We start from the raw sequence: 13,184 nt of genomic DNA, 5'->3' as shown, positions 1-13,184 counted from the left end.
CGTTCCATATAATTGGTGTCCCAGAAGGTGGGAAATTAAATGTTGTAATAAATAATTTAAAATCCCAAGCTCACAGATTTAGAAACCTTAAAAAATGAAAATAAGCCAAACAGGAAAAAACAACAAAAAGAACAGAAAAGAAGCCACATTGAAGCGTAGCATGTCACGTCACTGCTGAAAACCACGGGTAAAGAGAAAAATCACAAAAATGACCAGAGGACAGAGACACATCGAATACGAAAAAGGGAGAGTGGAGAGGATGCATAGACATTTCTCATCGGAAACTGCACAAGGGAGAGAAGAACTGAAGCGATCTCTCTCCAGCTTGGGAGAAATATTCAAGTTAGAAATTCATTTCCGGCACAAATATCTTTAAAAACTAAAGGTAAAATAAAGATTTTATTATTATCTTTTTTAAATTTGATATAGGGCACATGTGCTCACCAAGAGAGACGGGGAGGTTGGTGGGTGGGTGGGTAGGGGTGATAAAGCAAGCAGCCAGGTCTGAAGACTCAAACTGCAGTCGGCCACGTGGGAGTCCAGCACCGCAACCACCACGCCACCTGCTGGCCCCAAGAGGATTTGTTTTAATGACAACCAAAAACTAACAATTTATTGTCAGCAGATCAAGACTATAAAATATAGTTAAAGAAAGTTGTTCAGGCAAAATAAAAATAAAACTATATGAAAATGTAAATCTACAGAGGAACCAAGAATGCCAGAAGTATTAAATATCTAACCAAAAATAAAATAAATTTAAAAAAATTTGTTTTAATTTCATCTCTTCAGGGGTCAGGTGGTGGGGCAGTGGTAACAAAACTGGACCCATGCAGGAAGGTCCTGGGCTCACACTCTGGGGCCTCCCTGAGCACATGGGTGCACATGTGTCCATGATCCACACTGGCTGGGACAGGGTGGACAGTGGCACGGACACGCTCTTGGGGATGCCCCCACCTCCCTATCTCTCTGTCATGGAAGACATAAGTAAACTTCTAAAAATAATTAGATCACTTTAAGGATGGTCAGGATTACCCGGACTTCAGCTTCTGGCAATATAATATAAATAATATAAAGTAATAAATTTCCCTTTCTACCTCAGACAACCGAAACTCCAGACACATGGTGGAAAACAACAGTCTAGAAGACACTGGACATCGGGCAGTGAGAGACAGCAACGCACTGGAGACGGGACACTCAGGATAGAGAGTGTTGTCACCCACGGCTCACTATGATGACCCAGTTGTTGGGAGGAAGCATGAACCCTAGCTGGGCTCCACAGATTCCTTGAACTAAGAAGGTAGAGTAGAGTGGCCAAGGAGATTTGGGAAGCCAGAGTTCTCAGAGCAGGGGAAAGAAGAGAAGAGCTGCAGGGAAAACTGACAGAGTCCAGTAGGTACACAGTATAAGAAAACACTCAGGTCAGAGAGAGTCAAGCCAAGGAATAATGAATACTAACCATAGCCATACAGGGCCAGAGACTGTGCTTGTTCCCACCAGCAGGACTCAAAAGCCTTAGAACTCAATGGGTGTTGGTTGGAACAGGCAGAAGAGCATTGCTCCAACAAAGGAAGGGAACACACCCGTAGTCTGTGTGATGGTCTGGTCCTGCCTAAAAACAACTTAAAGACTTGAAAGTACCAAACTATTTTCAGGTAGCAACTGTTTCCCAGAACAAATCTCAAGAAGATTTGTAAGAATATAAAGATACACAGCATTCATGCAGAATTCTTAATGTCTGGAATTGAAGATATCATCAAGCATGCAAAGAAGTAAAATATGACCCACAATGCTGAGAAATACCAATCTGTTAACAGAACACAACTCACACACTTGTTATAATTAGCAATGACATTAAACAGTTTAGGTTTATTACAATAATATAACTGGATTTCGTGTACCACAGGAACTGATATAGAAAAAAAGAACCAAATAGTCTAGAGATAAAAAAAAAACAAAAACAAACAAACAAACAAAAAAAAAAACAACACTGGAGGGGATAGATACAAGGTTAGACATCACTGAAGAAAAGATTAGTAACCTGGACTACATGGCAATAGAACTTACTCAAATGAAACACAGAAATTAACAAGACTTAAATATTAAATGGTATATTTTCAAGATGTAAAAGAATTTTAAGTGGTTGGGCCCAAAGTTCTGGATCCCACATGGCAGACTTTGTGGTTCAAGTCCTAGACATTGTGGCCTGAAAATCACACTGGGCATGTGTACATGCATACTCAAAATCCCAAGAAGAGAACGAAGGAAAAGGAATTATGGCATGGTCATTCCCCTGGGGGTGATTTCTCATTTTCCCTCTCTCTGTCTCTTGGGCAAGCATAGGTGCCCTATGGCACACACTTTCTACATTGGACAAAAACCATAAACCCACAGATGTAAGAATGTCAGCAAACCTCATGTGTAAGAACATGAAAACTGCATAAACATGCACCATAATCAGATTACTCAAAACATGTCATAGAAAACAGTAAAGCCAGGAACCAGCAGTTAGTGTAATGGCTATGTCGCTGGACTCCTACGTAGTTGACCGCGGTTCGCGTCCCGGACCCGGTGGCTTAAAACTCATGCCAGGCGCATGTGTGTGCATGCCCAAGATCCCGAGAGGAGAATGGAGGAGAAGGGATTGCGGCATGACCATCCCCCCTGGGGGGTGATTTCTCGCTTTCTGTCTCTCTCTGTCTGTCTGGAGAGCACATGCGCCCTGTAGAGAAAACCTCTCAAAAAAAAAAAAAGAAAAAAAGAAAGAAAAGAAAATAGTAAAGCCCAACAGATGAAAGAAATATTACATACACATAAACAAAACTAGGATAGCAGTTTTCTCATCAGGAAAATGTCGGGTGGATGGCAGATCCCGCTACAGGGGAAATATAAGCACAGCAAGCCTGTCATCCCGAACTCTATTCTGAAACTGAAGGCAGAATAAAATCTGTATGAGACATGAGGGTACTTCAAAGAATCTGTGGAAAGAATGGGCTTAAAGGGCTTTCTGAAGACGCGTCCTATTAAAAAAGCTGAAAGGGTTTATCACAAGGAGAATTTATCTTGGTACAAGAACTGTTAAAGGAAGTTCTGTAAGAAAAAGGGAAATTAAAAAAGATTAGAATATAGACTTTCACAAATGAATGAAGACCACTGGAAATGATAAATATGTTAACTAATAGATCATTTTCCTTAATACTTAAATTTAAAATAATAATAATAATAATAATAATAAGGAGCTGTCTCGACAAAACCAACCATGTAGAATAGGGTTTACAACGTACGTTAAGGAAAACATCGAGACGACATTAGCACAAAGCCAAGAGGGGAGAGAGGCAAGGACACTGGTATTTGTATTTATTCGCTCATTTTTAACGTGCCAGAGGGTACGTGTGCTTGCTGGAAAGAGGAGAGACAAAGAGACAGAGAAAGAGAGAAAGCACCTCCATGGGGCATGGCCACACCGCAATCTTCTCTCCACCTCTCCCTCCTGTTGGGATTTCAGGCGCACATACCGGCTGACCCTGGAAACCTACTGCTATCACATAACAGCATATTTACTATAAGAGTACATAAACTATGCTATCTGTGAAGAAGTATTACATTACTTGAAGGTAGACTGTGATAAATGAATTCTGTATAATATACATGTAAGGAAGCAAGTGCTAAAATAACAAAACAGTTATACTTAGTAAACCTTCAAAGGAAGTAAATTGCATCATCAAATTGCATTCAGTTCGAAGGAAGCCAGACTAGGAAGAAAAAGAATGAGACAAAAGGCAAGGCAGACAGAAACAAATAGAGGATGAAGGATGCGAGCCCTTGAAGGCCTAGATGATTAGGAAGGCATCTGTGCTCGTGGGCAGAACAATCCATGTGGGAAAGGTCCCCAGTCACCCCACGCTGACATACAGGTTTACTGTAGCCTCCTCAGAGTCCAAGCAAGGCCGCTGTGGACAGAGACAAGACTGTAAACTTCCTATAGATGAGGGATGTTCTAAGCAACTAAAGTCATCTTTAAAAAGAGAAGTAAATTGGGCGGGTAAGTCTTAGCATGTGCTACCGTGATGAGACAGTGTGGCCTTGGGGGAGGATACATGTTCACAGCAACAGAGCAGACGAGCACCTGAACATACAGACCGACACAAGTACGCCCAATGGACTTCTGACAACGGTGCAAACGCAATTCAATGAAAGATTGATAGATTTTTCAAAAACTGGTGGTGGAATAATTGGACATTCATTAGCAAAAATCTGAACCTCAGGGCCTGCCCTATAATTCAGGCTTAACTCTGTACTGGTTAAGCCAGATCCCACACAGCCAACCATGGTTCAAATCCTGGCTCCAGCAGTTTGCAAGAATGCCAGATGTGTGTGTGTGCATGCGCAAAATTCCAACAGGTAGAAAGAATGGAGGAATGAAGGAGGATTGTTGAGCGACTGTGGCCTACTGAGGGTGCTTTCTCTTTTTCTCTCACTCTTTTTCTCTCTTTCTTTCCCTCTCTCTGGTTGAGCGACTGTGGCCTACCGAGGGGTGCTTTCTCTTTTTCTCTCTCTCTTTTTCCATCTATCTCTCTCTCTCTTTGGTGAATATGCCACCCTCTAGCAATAAAAAAAAAAAAAATTGAACCTCAATCTAAATACTTGAACTTAGCACGAAAACAGCTTCTGGACATAAATGTAAAAGATAACATAAAATACTCACAGATCTACGCAGCTGAAATCTTGGGGAACTAGGATTAGGCAAAGAGCTTCTAGACTTCACACTGAATGAATCTCTCTTTTATGCAAACCACCCTGTCAAGAAAACAGGAAGACAATTAGAGACCAAGATATATATTTGCAAGTTACATTTCCAACAAAAGGCTTATTTTCTTGTTGGTTTGCTTTTGTTCTTGCTATAGGGCTCTTGCACTCACCAGAGAGAGAAAGAGAAAGTGAGAAATCATCCTCCAGGAGAGATGGCCATGCCACAAACCCTTTCCCTCCATTGTCCCCTTGGGATTTGGGGCATATATGCACACACACCTGACATGATCTTCAAGTTGCCAGGTCTGGGACTCAAATCATGGAGCTGGCTATGTGGGATCCTGAGCCGTATCCACCATGCCATCTCCTGGCCTCAGTTTGGGGCTATTATTAATAAGGCCTTTGCACACAAGTCTTTGTGTGGATGTACAGTTTCAGTTTCTTGGATATCTGGAAGTAAAATTGGTACACAATTCAATGGTCTTTATGACTCTAACAGTTTCCAGGAGCTTGCTGGTGGCTGAGGCATCGTCTCTCCTGCTGGCAGCGGGGAAGGGTTGTACTTCCTCCAGTCCCTCGAAGACTTGACACGCTCAGCCTTTTCATTTGGGGCTCTGTGAGAATCATGCAATGGTGTCTCAATGTTGTTTTAATTCTTGTTTTCCCAGTGTCTAATGATGGCAGACACCGTGTTACACACTTCTGGGGAAGTGTGCATCTTCTACGTGAAGTGCCTTTGAGTCCTTTATTTCTTTTTAAAAACCTTATTACTAAACTGTAAGTATTCTTTATTCTGCATGAACGTCCTTTATGAAATGCATGTTTACAAAGTACTTCTTCTCAGCCTGTGGCGTATGCCTTTTCATTTCCCTGATAGTGTCTTACAAAGAACAACTATCTTTAATTTTGGTGAATTCCAATGTATCTATTCTTTCTCTAGATACAGAATATTTGCATCACAACAAGGTTCCCTCATGGTGCCCTTTAATACCTACACACATTCCTCTGGCTCTTACCAGGGCCTGGATGCCTGGAAACCACAAATTTGGTCCCTGTTTCTATAATTTTGTTATTTCAAGAATATCAGATTCAGCATGTAATCTTCTAAGATGGGCTTTTTTCCCTTAGCATAAAGCCCTTGAAGTTAGTCCAATCGTTGCAGGAATCCAGAGTTCATTCCTTTTTCATTTCTGAGTAGTATTCCACGGCAAGGATATGCCACAGGGAGTTTAACCATTCCCCTACAGGAACATTTAGGTAGCTTCCAACTTTTGGCTGTCGCGAATAAAACTGCTATGAAATTTATGTACTGGTTTCTGCATGAACCTAAGTTTTTAATTCCCTGAGGCAGTTCCCAAGAGTGTAACTACTAGGTCTTTGGCAATTTTATTTTCAGTTAAGAAGAAACCTTACAGCTATTTTTTAGGGTAACTCTCCCCACCTGGAATGTAGGAGCAGCTTAACTTCTCGGCGTCTTCCCCGGCATTTGATTTCCTTTCATTTCTTACATCTCTGCTGCATTGAGAGACGTGTGCTCACCCCTCGGTGTGTTTGTAACTTCCACATCCCTGGTGGCTAGTTCCGCACGTTCATTGACACCCATGATCTCCTTCGGGGAAATGTCTGAGCATGGAGGGAAAATGCAGAGACAGGAAATGTGACTATCCCTGCTCTTGTCTATTCCGGGTGATGAGAGCACCCTGTGCTCTCACTGGGTGGCTTCACGGTCGCTGAAACTCAGTGTGAGGCTGGGGCACAGAGGGAAGGCCCAGAGACTCACCCAGACCCAGGGCTGGTTCTAGCAAACACGTGTGACTTGCAGAATTTGGGAGTAGTAGCTCGTTTTTCAGTCAAAGAAAAACAAATCTCACTTCCAGGGCTAGAGACAAGTGGGTGAGGTAATTAGGCTTCTGGGAGGGCAGGCGTAGCAAGGCGTTGCTCCTTCTTGATGGCCACACTCCCTGCGAGGACCATGTTCACATGCACTTCTGCACAAGCGAAGGGCTCCTTGGCTTCAGGCTTCCTGCCAAGGCGTGTACTCAGGGCACGAGGCGGCAGAGAAACCTGAGGAAGTGCCCTCGGGGTGCTCCGCCTGCTGTGAGTCCCCATTGTGTATCCCTGGGGGGTGCACAGACGACACTGCACAAGGAACTGGGCACGTCTGAGCAGTCAGCCTCGCGAGACACACAGCATGAACTGGTACGAGCATGCTCCTCTGCTACACCATGCACGGCTGAGCCTCCGCAGTCCAGACCGGCCTCCACACATGTCCCCTGCAGCTCTTTCCAACTGGCTGACGGCCTGGAGGTCTGCCGCCCCTCGGTTTACAGCTGCAAGGTCGGCACCAAGCTTCAGAAAGGCGTGTGTCCTGCAGTCCAGCGGGAAAGGAGGGTGCGAGGTTATTCAGGGCAGGTCCTTCGGGCTCCTTCCTCAGTGTCATCCGTAGACACACAAGGCAGAGATCTCGAGTGTGTGATTGAGTGTAATTACGTGTGATTACAGCATGCAATTATGGTTCGGGGAGCTTCAAAAAGTTCTTGGAAAATGTGTATGATGAAAACCTGTGCGTAGATTTCAGAATGACCTTGTCTGTTAGAATGCTCGACGTGTGCACAGAGCTCACTCTCACTGCGCCGTCCTGGGGCACCCTGGCCACCCACACTTGCCAGGATGTCGCTGCCCTGGACCTTCAAGTTCTCAGCTGGAGAACTAGCCTTTCCCTCCACACTCAGTTGGCTTGCCCGAGTTCATGTGTCATTTCCTCCAGGAAGCCTTCCCTGATAGCCTTACAAGATCACGGCCAAGGACAGCTCCCATTTACAGGCAACGGTGGGAGGATTCCAGGGTGGCTCCCTCTGTGGGTGGTCAGCTAGAACCTGGGCAAGTGTGGTTCTGTGGGCTTGCAGCTTTAGAAGGGAGTGAAGTGTCCTGTTCCAGCCAGAGTCCTGCATGCGGGTATGGGTGAGACCGGTGCGGTGTGAGTCGATTTCAGACCCCTCTCACTGCATGCCACAGGCACAGGGAAGCCCTGGGTCGTGCACAGGCTGCACCGCCGAGCACAACTCTGTCCAGGCGCACTCATGCCCCGGTTTGCAGTCACCGCCACGGCCATGACTGACATTTCATTTCCGACGTACCACGCACCTCCCACTGCACTCCGGGCTCCAGGAAGGCAGAACACACACCGTGTTCTTGCCTGGCGTGTGGCTCCTGCTCAGTGCCCAGAGTACATACTGAGCAGCTGCCGGCCCAGAGAGCGAGGGAGCAGGGAGGCTCGCGCTACGCGGTCTGGATGAGCCACTGACATGGGGGTGCCAAACGCCTTGGGACTCCAGGGTCGGGGCGTGGCGTGGAGGGGCCTTGCAAGGAGAGCTGCCACCCTTGGCAGGCGAGAGTCCACACTGCTTTCTTCCTACCCTGCTATCTCCTGCCCGCAAATCCACCGACACAGATGCTTCCCTCTGCACTCCTGAGCCCCCACCCGCGCTCCCGGCTGGCCTGGCTCTCCTCAGACCCAGCCACACCCCAAGGTCTCTGCCCTTGGAGAAGCGGTTTTAAATGACGGCTAAACCAGACCTGCCTACATTATTATGAAAATGGAAGATGCGGAACAAAGTTAGACCACAAATGGATGCCGACAGCCACATATCCGAAACGGGTCTCCCGGCGGCTTTGCCGACAGATCACCGGCCCTCGCTTTACCCCAGAGCGGCAGGTTCGGGCATCCTGCAGCCACCGGGCACATGTGCAGCTTCCCCCCCCCATTTGGTCCCTCCCATACCCGGTCCCTCTTGGTGGACACGCAGCGGGTAGCTGTGACCACGGTACAGGAACACTGGTCACTCCAGCCTGCACTTGCACATCGGTGTTTCTCTGGGACGAGTGACCAGAAGCTTCACTTCTGGCCTAACTGTGTGCACAGCTTCCAATGAGGAAACACAGGCCTAACCTGCCACCAAAACCAGTGCTACGCACACTCGTTGCATGTACTCACATGTGTCTGTGCACACACATGCATCACACGCACATGCACGTGTATGTACACACGATTTCTTTCCTTCTCATCATGCAGATCCTGGTACCAGCGCCCGATTGCGGCACACTAACACCCTCCTGTCCTCTCAGGAGCGGAACGGGAACGCGGCTCTCTCCGGCTCATGGGACCCATTTGCACCTCCGTGCGCAGCCCAGCATCCCCTCCCGATCTCGACATCCACCTTGCGTTAATGCTTTCAAAAATCGCCCTCATCCTTCACCGGACTTCCTGACCTGGAGCTTCCTTGCCCACCTTTTCTCAATAGAGTTCAATTCCCAAAGAAGAACAGTATCTCCACATGAGAGACGCCGTGGAAGTTTCAGGAGGGCGCAGGTAGAGAGGGGGGACGGAGCACTCATTTGAAAAGCGGGATGAAAGGGAGGCAAGGAGGCTGAGCTAAAAGGCGCGGCCGCAGGCGGACTGGGTATTTTTTTCAAGCTGCAGGAAGAGCCTGTTCAGGGTCAGAGTGGAAGGCAGCGAGCGAGCAAGTAAGCGGGGCAGGGGCAGCTGCAGGGGTAGAGAGAGCCATGGGGGAAGGGCCCTCTTCCCCTTGCACTGTCTCAGCTCCCCAGGGGGATTTCAGGTCCCCCCCAGGAAGGGACTCAGCTCTCCTCTCTGGGAAGATCCTCTGACTCCCATTGGAGCCAGCAGCTCTGGTTACACTGCACCTGTTCATTCGTTCATTCTCCGAATACCTGCTGAGCACCTAGGCTCAGCGCTGAGACTGCCTGCACACGGCCACTCGACATCCAGCCGAGGCCTGGATGCGTCAGGAGTCTGGCCGACGTCCTCCAACGGGGCACGGGACAACTGGTGCAAGGTCCTGGCGCAGGCTAAGTGGAGTAGTGAGAAGGACAGAGGATGTGGAATCAGAAAGACCCCGGTCAGATCACGCAACTGACATTGGGCCAACTCAGTGCCAGGTAGCTGCTGAGCACGGAGGACCCAAAGGCTGAACTTCAACCTGCTCCTCCCTGAATCGTCTTCAGGTAGTCCCGTGCAGAAGCAGTGAAGGTTGGGTACTCACAGATGGGGTGCAGTGGTTAATGGCACAGAGATGGGTGGGGGCAACCTGAAAAGTGTCATCAGGGACGACTCCAGGAGATGTGACTGTTATGGTATAAAAGGGCAAAGGCAGGACCCCCAGAAAGCCTCTGGGATGGGCACTCGAGCAAGCAGTGAGTGCAGAGGCCCCGGGCAGGATGCAGCCCCAGGACTCTGCAGGCACCAAGTGAAGGCAGAGAGCCCAGGGGAGGGCGTAGCTGGGCAGGTGTGAGAGAGGAGAGCGCAGAGCAGGTAGGGGTGGAGAGGGAGAGAATGGCCTCGGGGGCTCTGTAAGCCTTTGTGTTTTCCTGAGTGTAGGATGGTTGCAGAGGTCTCTGCGGAGCCGAGCCGAGGGATGTGTCCTACCTTCCTGTGCTCTGAAGGGCCGCTCAGGCTGTGAGTCTGCAATGGACCACGGTGGGTGGGAGGTGGCTGGCACCTTGCTCTGGCTCCATGGTGGTCTTGGGCTCTGAAGGGTGTCTGATGACCAGAGGTTTGAAGGCCCATGTGCCAGCCTTCTGGCCTCAGCACAATGATGTTCAGAGGGTGAACCCTGGGTGAGTTTTGCCCAGGGAGGAAGATGGGAAGGAGGCCATGGTTCCGGGGCGGGAGGCATAGTTGGCAGCGTCGCTGCTGTTCTCAATTCTCTTGTGCCTGACGGCTGAGGACTTAGCTCATTATAAGCTGGTAGCATTTAGCTAACACTCACTTCTACTTGGGTGAGACCAGCACATGGCGGCAGGAGCTACTGCCCCGAACTAGGTCCTCGCAACCGAGCGCCAGCAAAGCCACAGAAGCTCAATTTAACAACCATTTGCTAAGAAAGGTGTGGTCATGGGACCAGCAGCTGGCATAATGGCTATGTCGCTGGACTCATGTAGTCCACCACGGTTCGAGTCCCGGATCGCACGGTTTAAACTCACGTTGGGCACAGGTGCATGCATGCCCAAGATCCTGAAAGAAGAATGGAGGAGAAGGGATTGTGGTGTGGCCATGCCCCCTGGGGGTGATTTCTCACTTCCTATCTCTCTGTCTTTCTGGCGAGTGCATGTACCCTGTAGCAAACAAAAACAAAAACAAAAACAAAAACAAAACAAAAACACCTCTCCCAAAAAAAGAAAAAAAAAAAAAGAAAGAAAGAAAGGCATGGTTGTTAATGGCAGAGGGCGGCATGGCCCTTCACGTCCTGGAATTCACAGTTGACCTGTAGGGAGTGACGGCAGATGCAGCCGCTGTTAAAGCACAGCGCGGATCCTTCCTCTCACCAGACACAGAATTAGGAGCCAGCAGGAAACCACGCCCTGGCTTGGAGGAAGGGCTCTGGGCTGAACTGAAAGAACCTTTGATTTGTGTGTGTTTAGTTAGAAGGAAGAAGGACCAGCACTGGGGAACTTGAGAGAGAGAAGGAAAGAAAATGAACACTTTATTTTTTTAAATGCATGTATGGCCACAGAATTTGCATAAAATTTCAGAGGTCTCCTGAAATCTTTTTGTGGGTCTCTGGTAAAGAGCTCCTGTCTCCAGGTCTTCACAAGCAGAAACCACAGCTGTGGGCAGGATCCATTGTGCACGCTTTCTGATGGGAGCTGAGCAAGCATATGCCGCTTGGTTAAACAGACCTGCGAAATACCAGCTTGACTTGGGCTTTGTGGACGCTGTGGAGAGCTGACCTCTTCGTTTGCTGGAGAATCCCTCCCTCTCCCCTCTGGAAAGGCTAGCACAGACCTTAAGATCAGAGCAGAGTCCCTGAGCACGGCTGTCTAAATTTCAGCCATGAAACTCACGTAGGTGAGGAGTGTGTCCACACGGACTGGCAGACCGAAGGGACCCACAAAGCAAATGGCAGCAAAGGGAAAGCTCCCAGCTCGGCTCCGCTGGGGCCGACTGGCAGGGGTGAGGATACTCAATTTCCATAGTTCACAGCTGGTGAGAAGAGGGGATTTAGTTTTGATTCTCATGAGAGGTCAGAGTCTTTGAGAAAACCGAAGACCAAGAGACGAAGCCACAAGGAAGGCTGTTCTGTACCTGTCCTCGGCTCTTACGCCCTCGAGTTCGCTGATCATTCCCGTTACAAAGTGAGGCCGGTTTAACTCCCCTGAAACAGCAAATGTGCCCGGAGCTTTGGTTCTAACCAGTAGAATGGGTGAGTGAGGCTGTGTGTGGTGGCCACGGTTACAGTGTAAGGGCCTGGGACCAGCAGGTGGCGTGTGGTCATTCACTGGACTCCCGCATGGCCAACTGCAGCCTGAGCCCTGGATCTGGTGGCTTAAAACTCAGGCTGGGGGGAACCAGCAGTTAGTGTAATGGCTATGTCGCTGGACTCCCACGTAGTCGACCACGGTTCACGTCCCAGACCCGGTGGCTTAAAACTCACGCCGGGCGCATGTGCGTGCGTGCCCAAGATCCCGAGAGGAGAATGGAGGCCCAAGATCCTAGAAGGAGAATGGAGAAGGGACTGCAGCATGGCCAACCCTCCTGGGTGGTGATTTCTCACTCCCTCTCTCACTATCTCTATCTCTCTCTCTCTCCCCCTCTCTCTTTCTCTTTGGCGAGCACATCTGCCCTAAGGCAAAAATCTCTAAAAAAAAAAAAAAAAAACAAAAACAAAAACCAAAAACAGCTCAGGCCGGGCACGTGTGCGTGCATGCCCAAAATTCTGAGAGGGGCATGGAGGAGAAGGAATCGCAGCATGGCCATCTCCCCTGGGGGTGATTTCTTGCTTTCCGTCTGTCTCTATCTCTGGCAAATACACACACCCTATAGCAGAAAATCTCTCTTTAAAGAGGCAAAACTAAAGGAACATACGTGCATAATGCCGTCCCCTCTACTCTCAAATCTCACGCCCCCACTTCCGACCCCTCATCCTTGCTAAGGTTGCCAGCTGGTCCTTTAAAGCAAACTCCTGTAGGAATTTGTTACACAGCTTAGAAAGCGCACCCCCGGAAGTTGCCATCTCGGCGCGGCTCCGCTGGGGCCGACTGGCAGGGGTGAGGATACTCAATTTCCATAGTTCACAGCTGGTGAGAAGAGGGGATTTAGTTTTGATTCTCATGAGAGGTCAGAGTCTTTGAGAAAACCGAAGACCAAGAGACGAAGCCACAAGGAAGGCTGTTCTGTACCTGTCCTCGGCTCTTACGCCCTCGAGTTCGCTGATCATTCCCGTTACAAAGTGAGGCCGGTTTAACTCCCCTGAAACAGCAAATGTGCCCGGAGCTTTGGTTCTAACCAGTAGAATGGGTGAGTGAGGCTGTGTGTGGTGGCCACGGTTACAGTGTAAGGGCCTAGGACCAGCAGGTGGCGTGTGGTCATTCACTGGACTCCCGCATGGCCAACTGCAGCCTGACACCTGGATCTGGTG

Source organism: Tupaia chinensis, unplaced genomic scaffold (assembly GCF_000334495.1).
Source record: "Tupaia chinensis unplaced genomic scaffold, TupChi_1.0 Scaffold000558_1, whole genome shotgun sequence".
NCBI lineage: Eukaryota > Metazoa > Chordata > Mammalia > Scandentia > Tupaiidae > Tupaia > Tupaia belangeri.
This window is presented reverse-complemented; position numbering follows the sequence as displayed.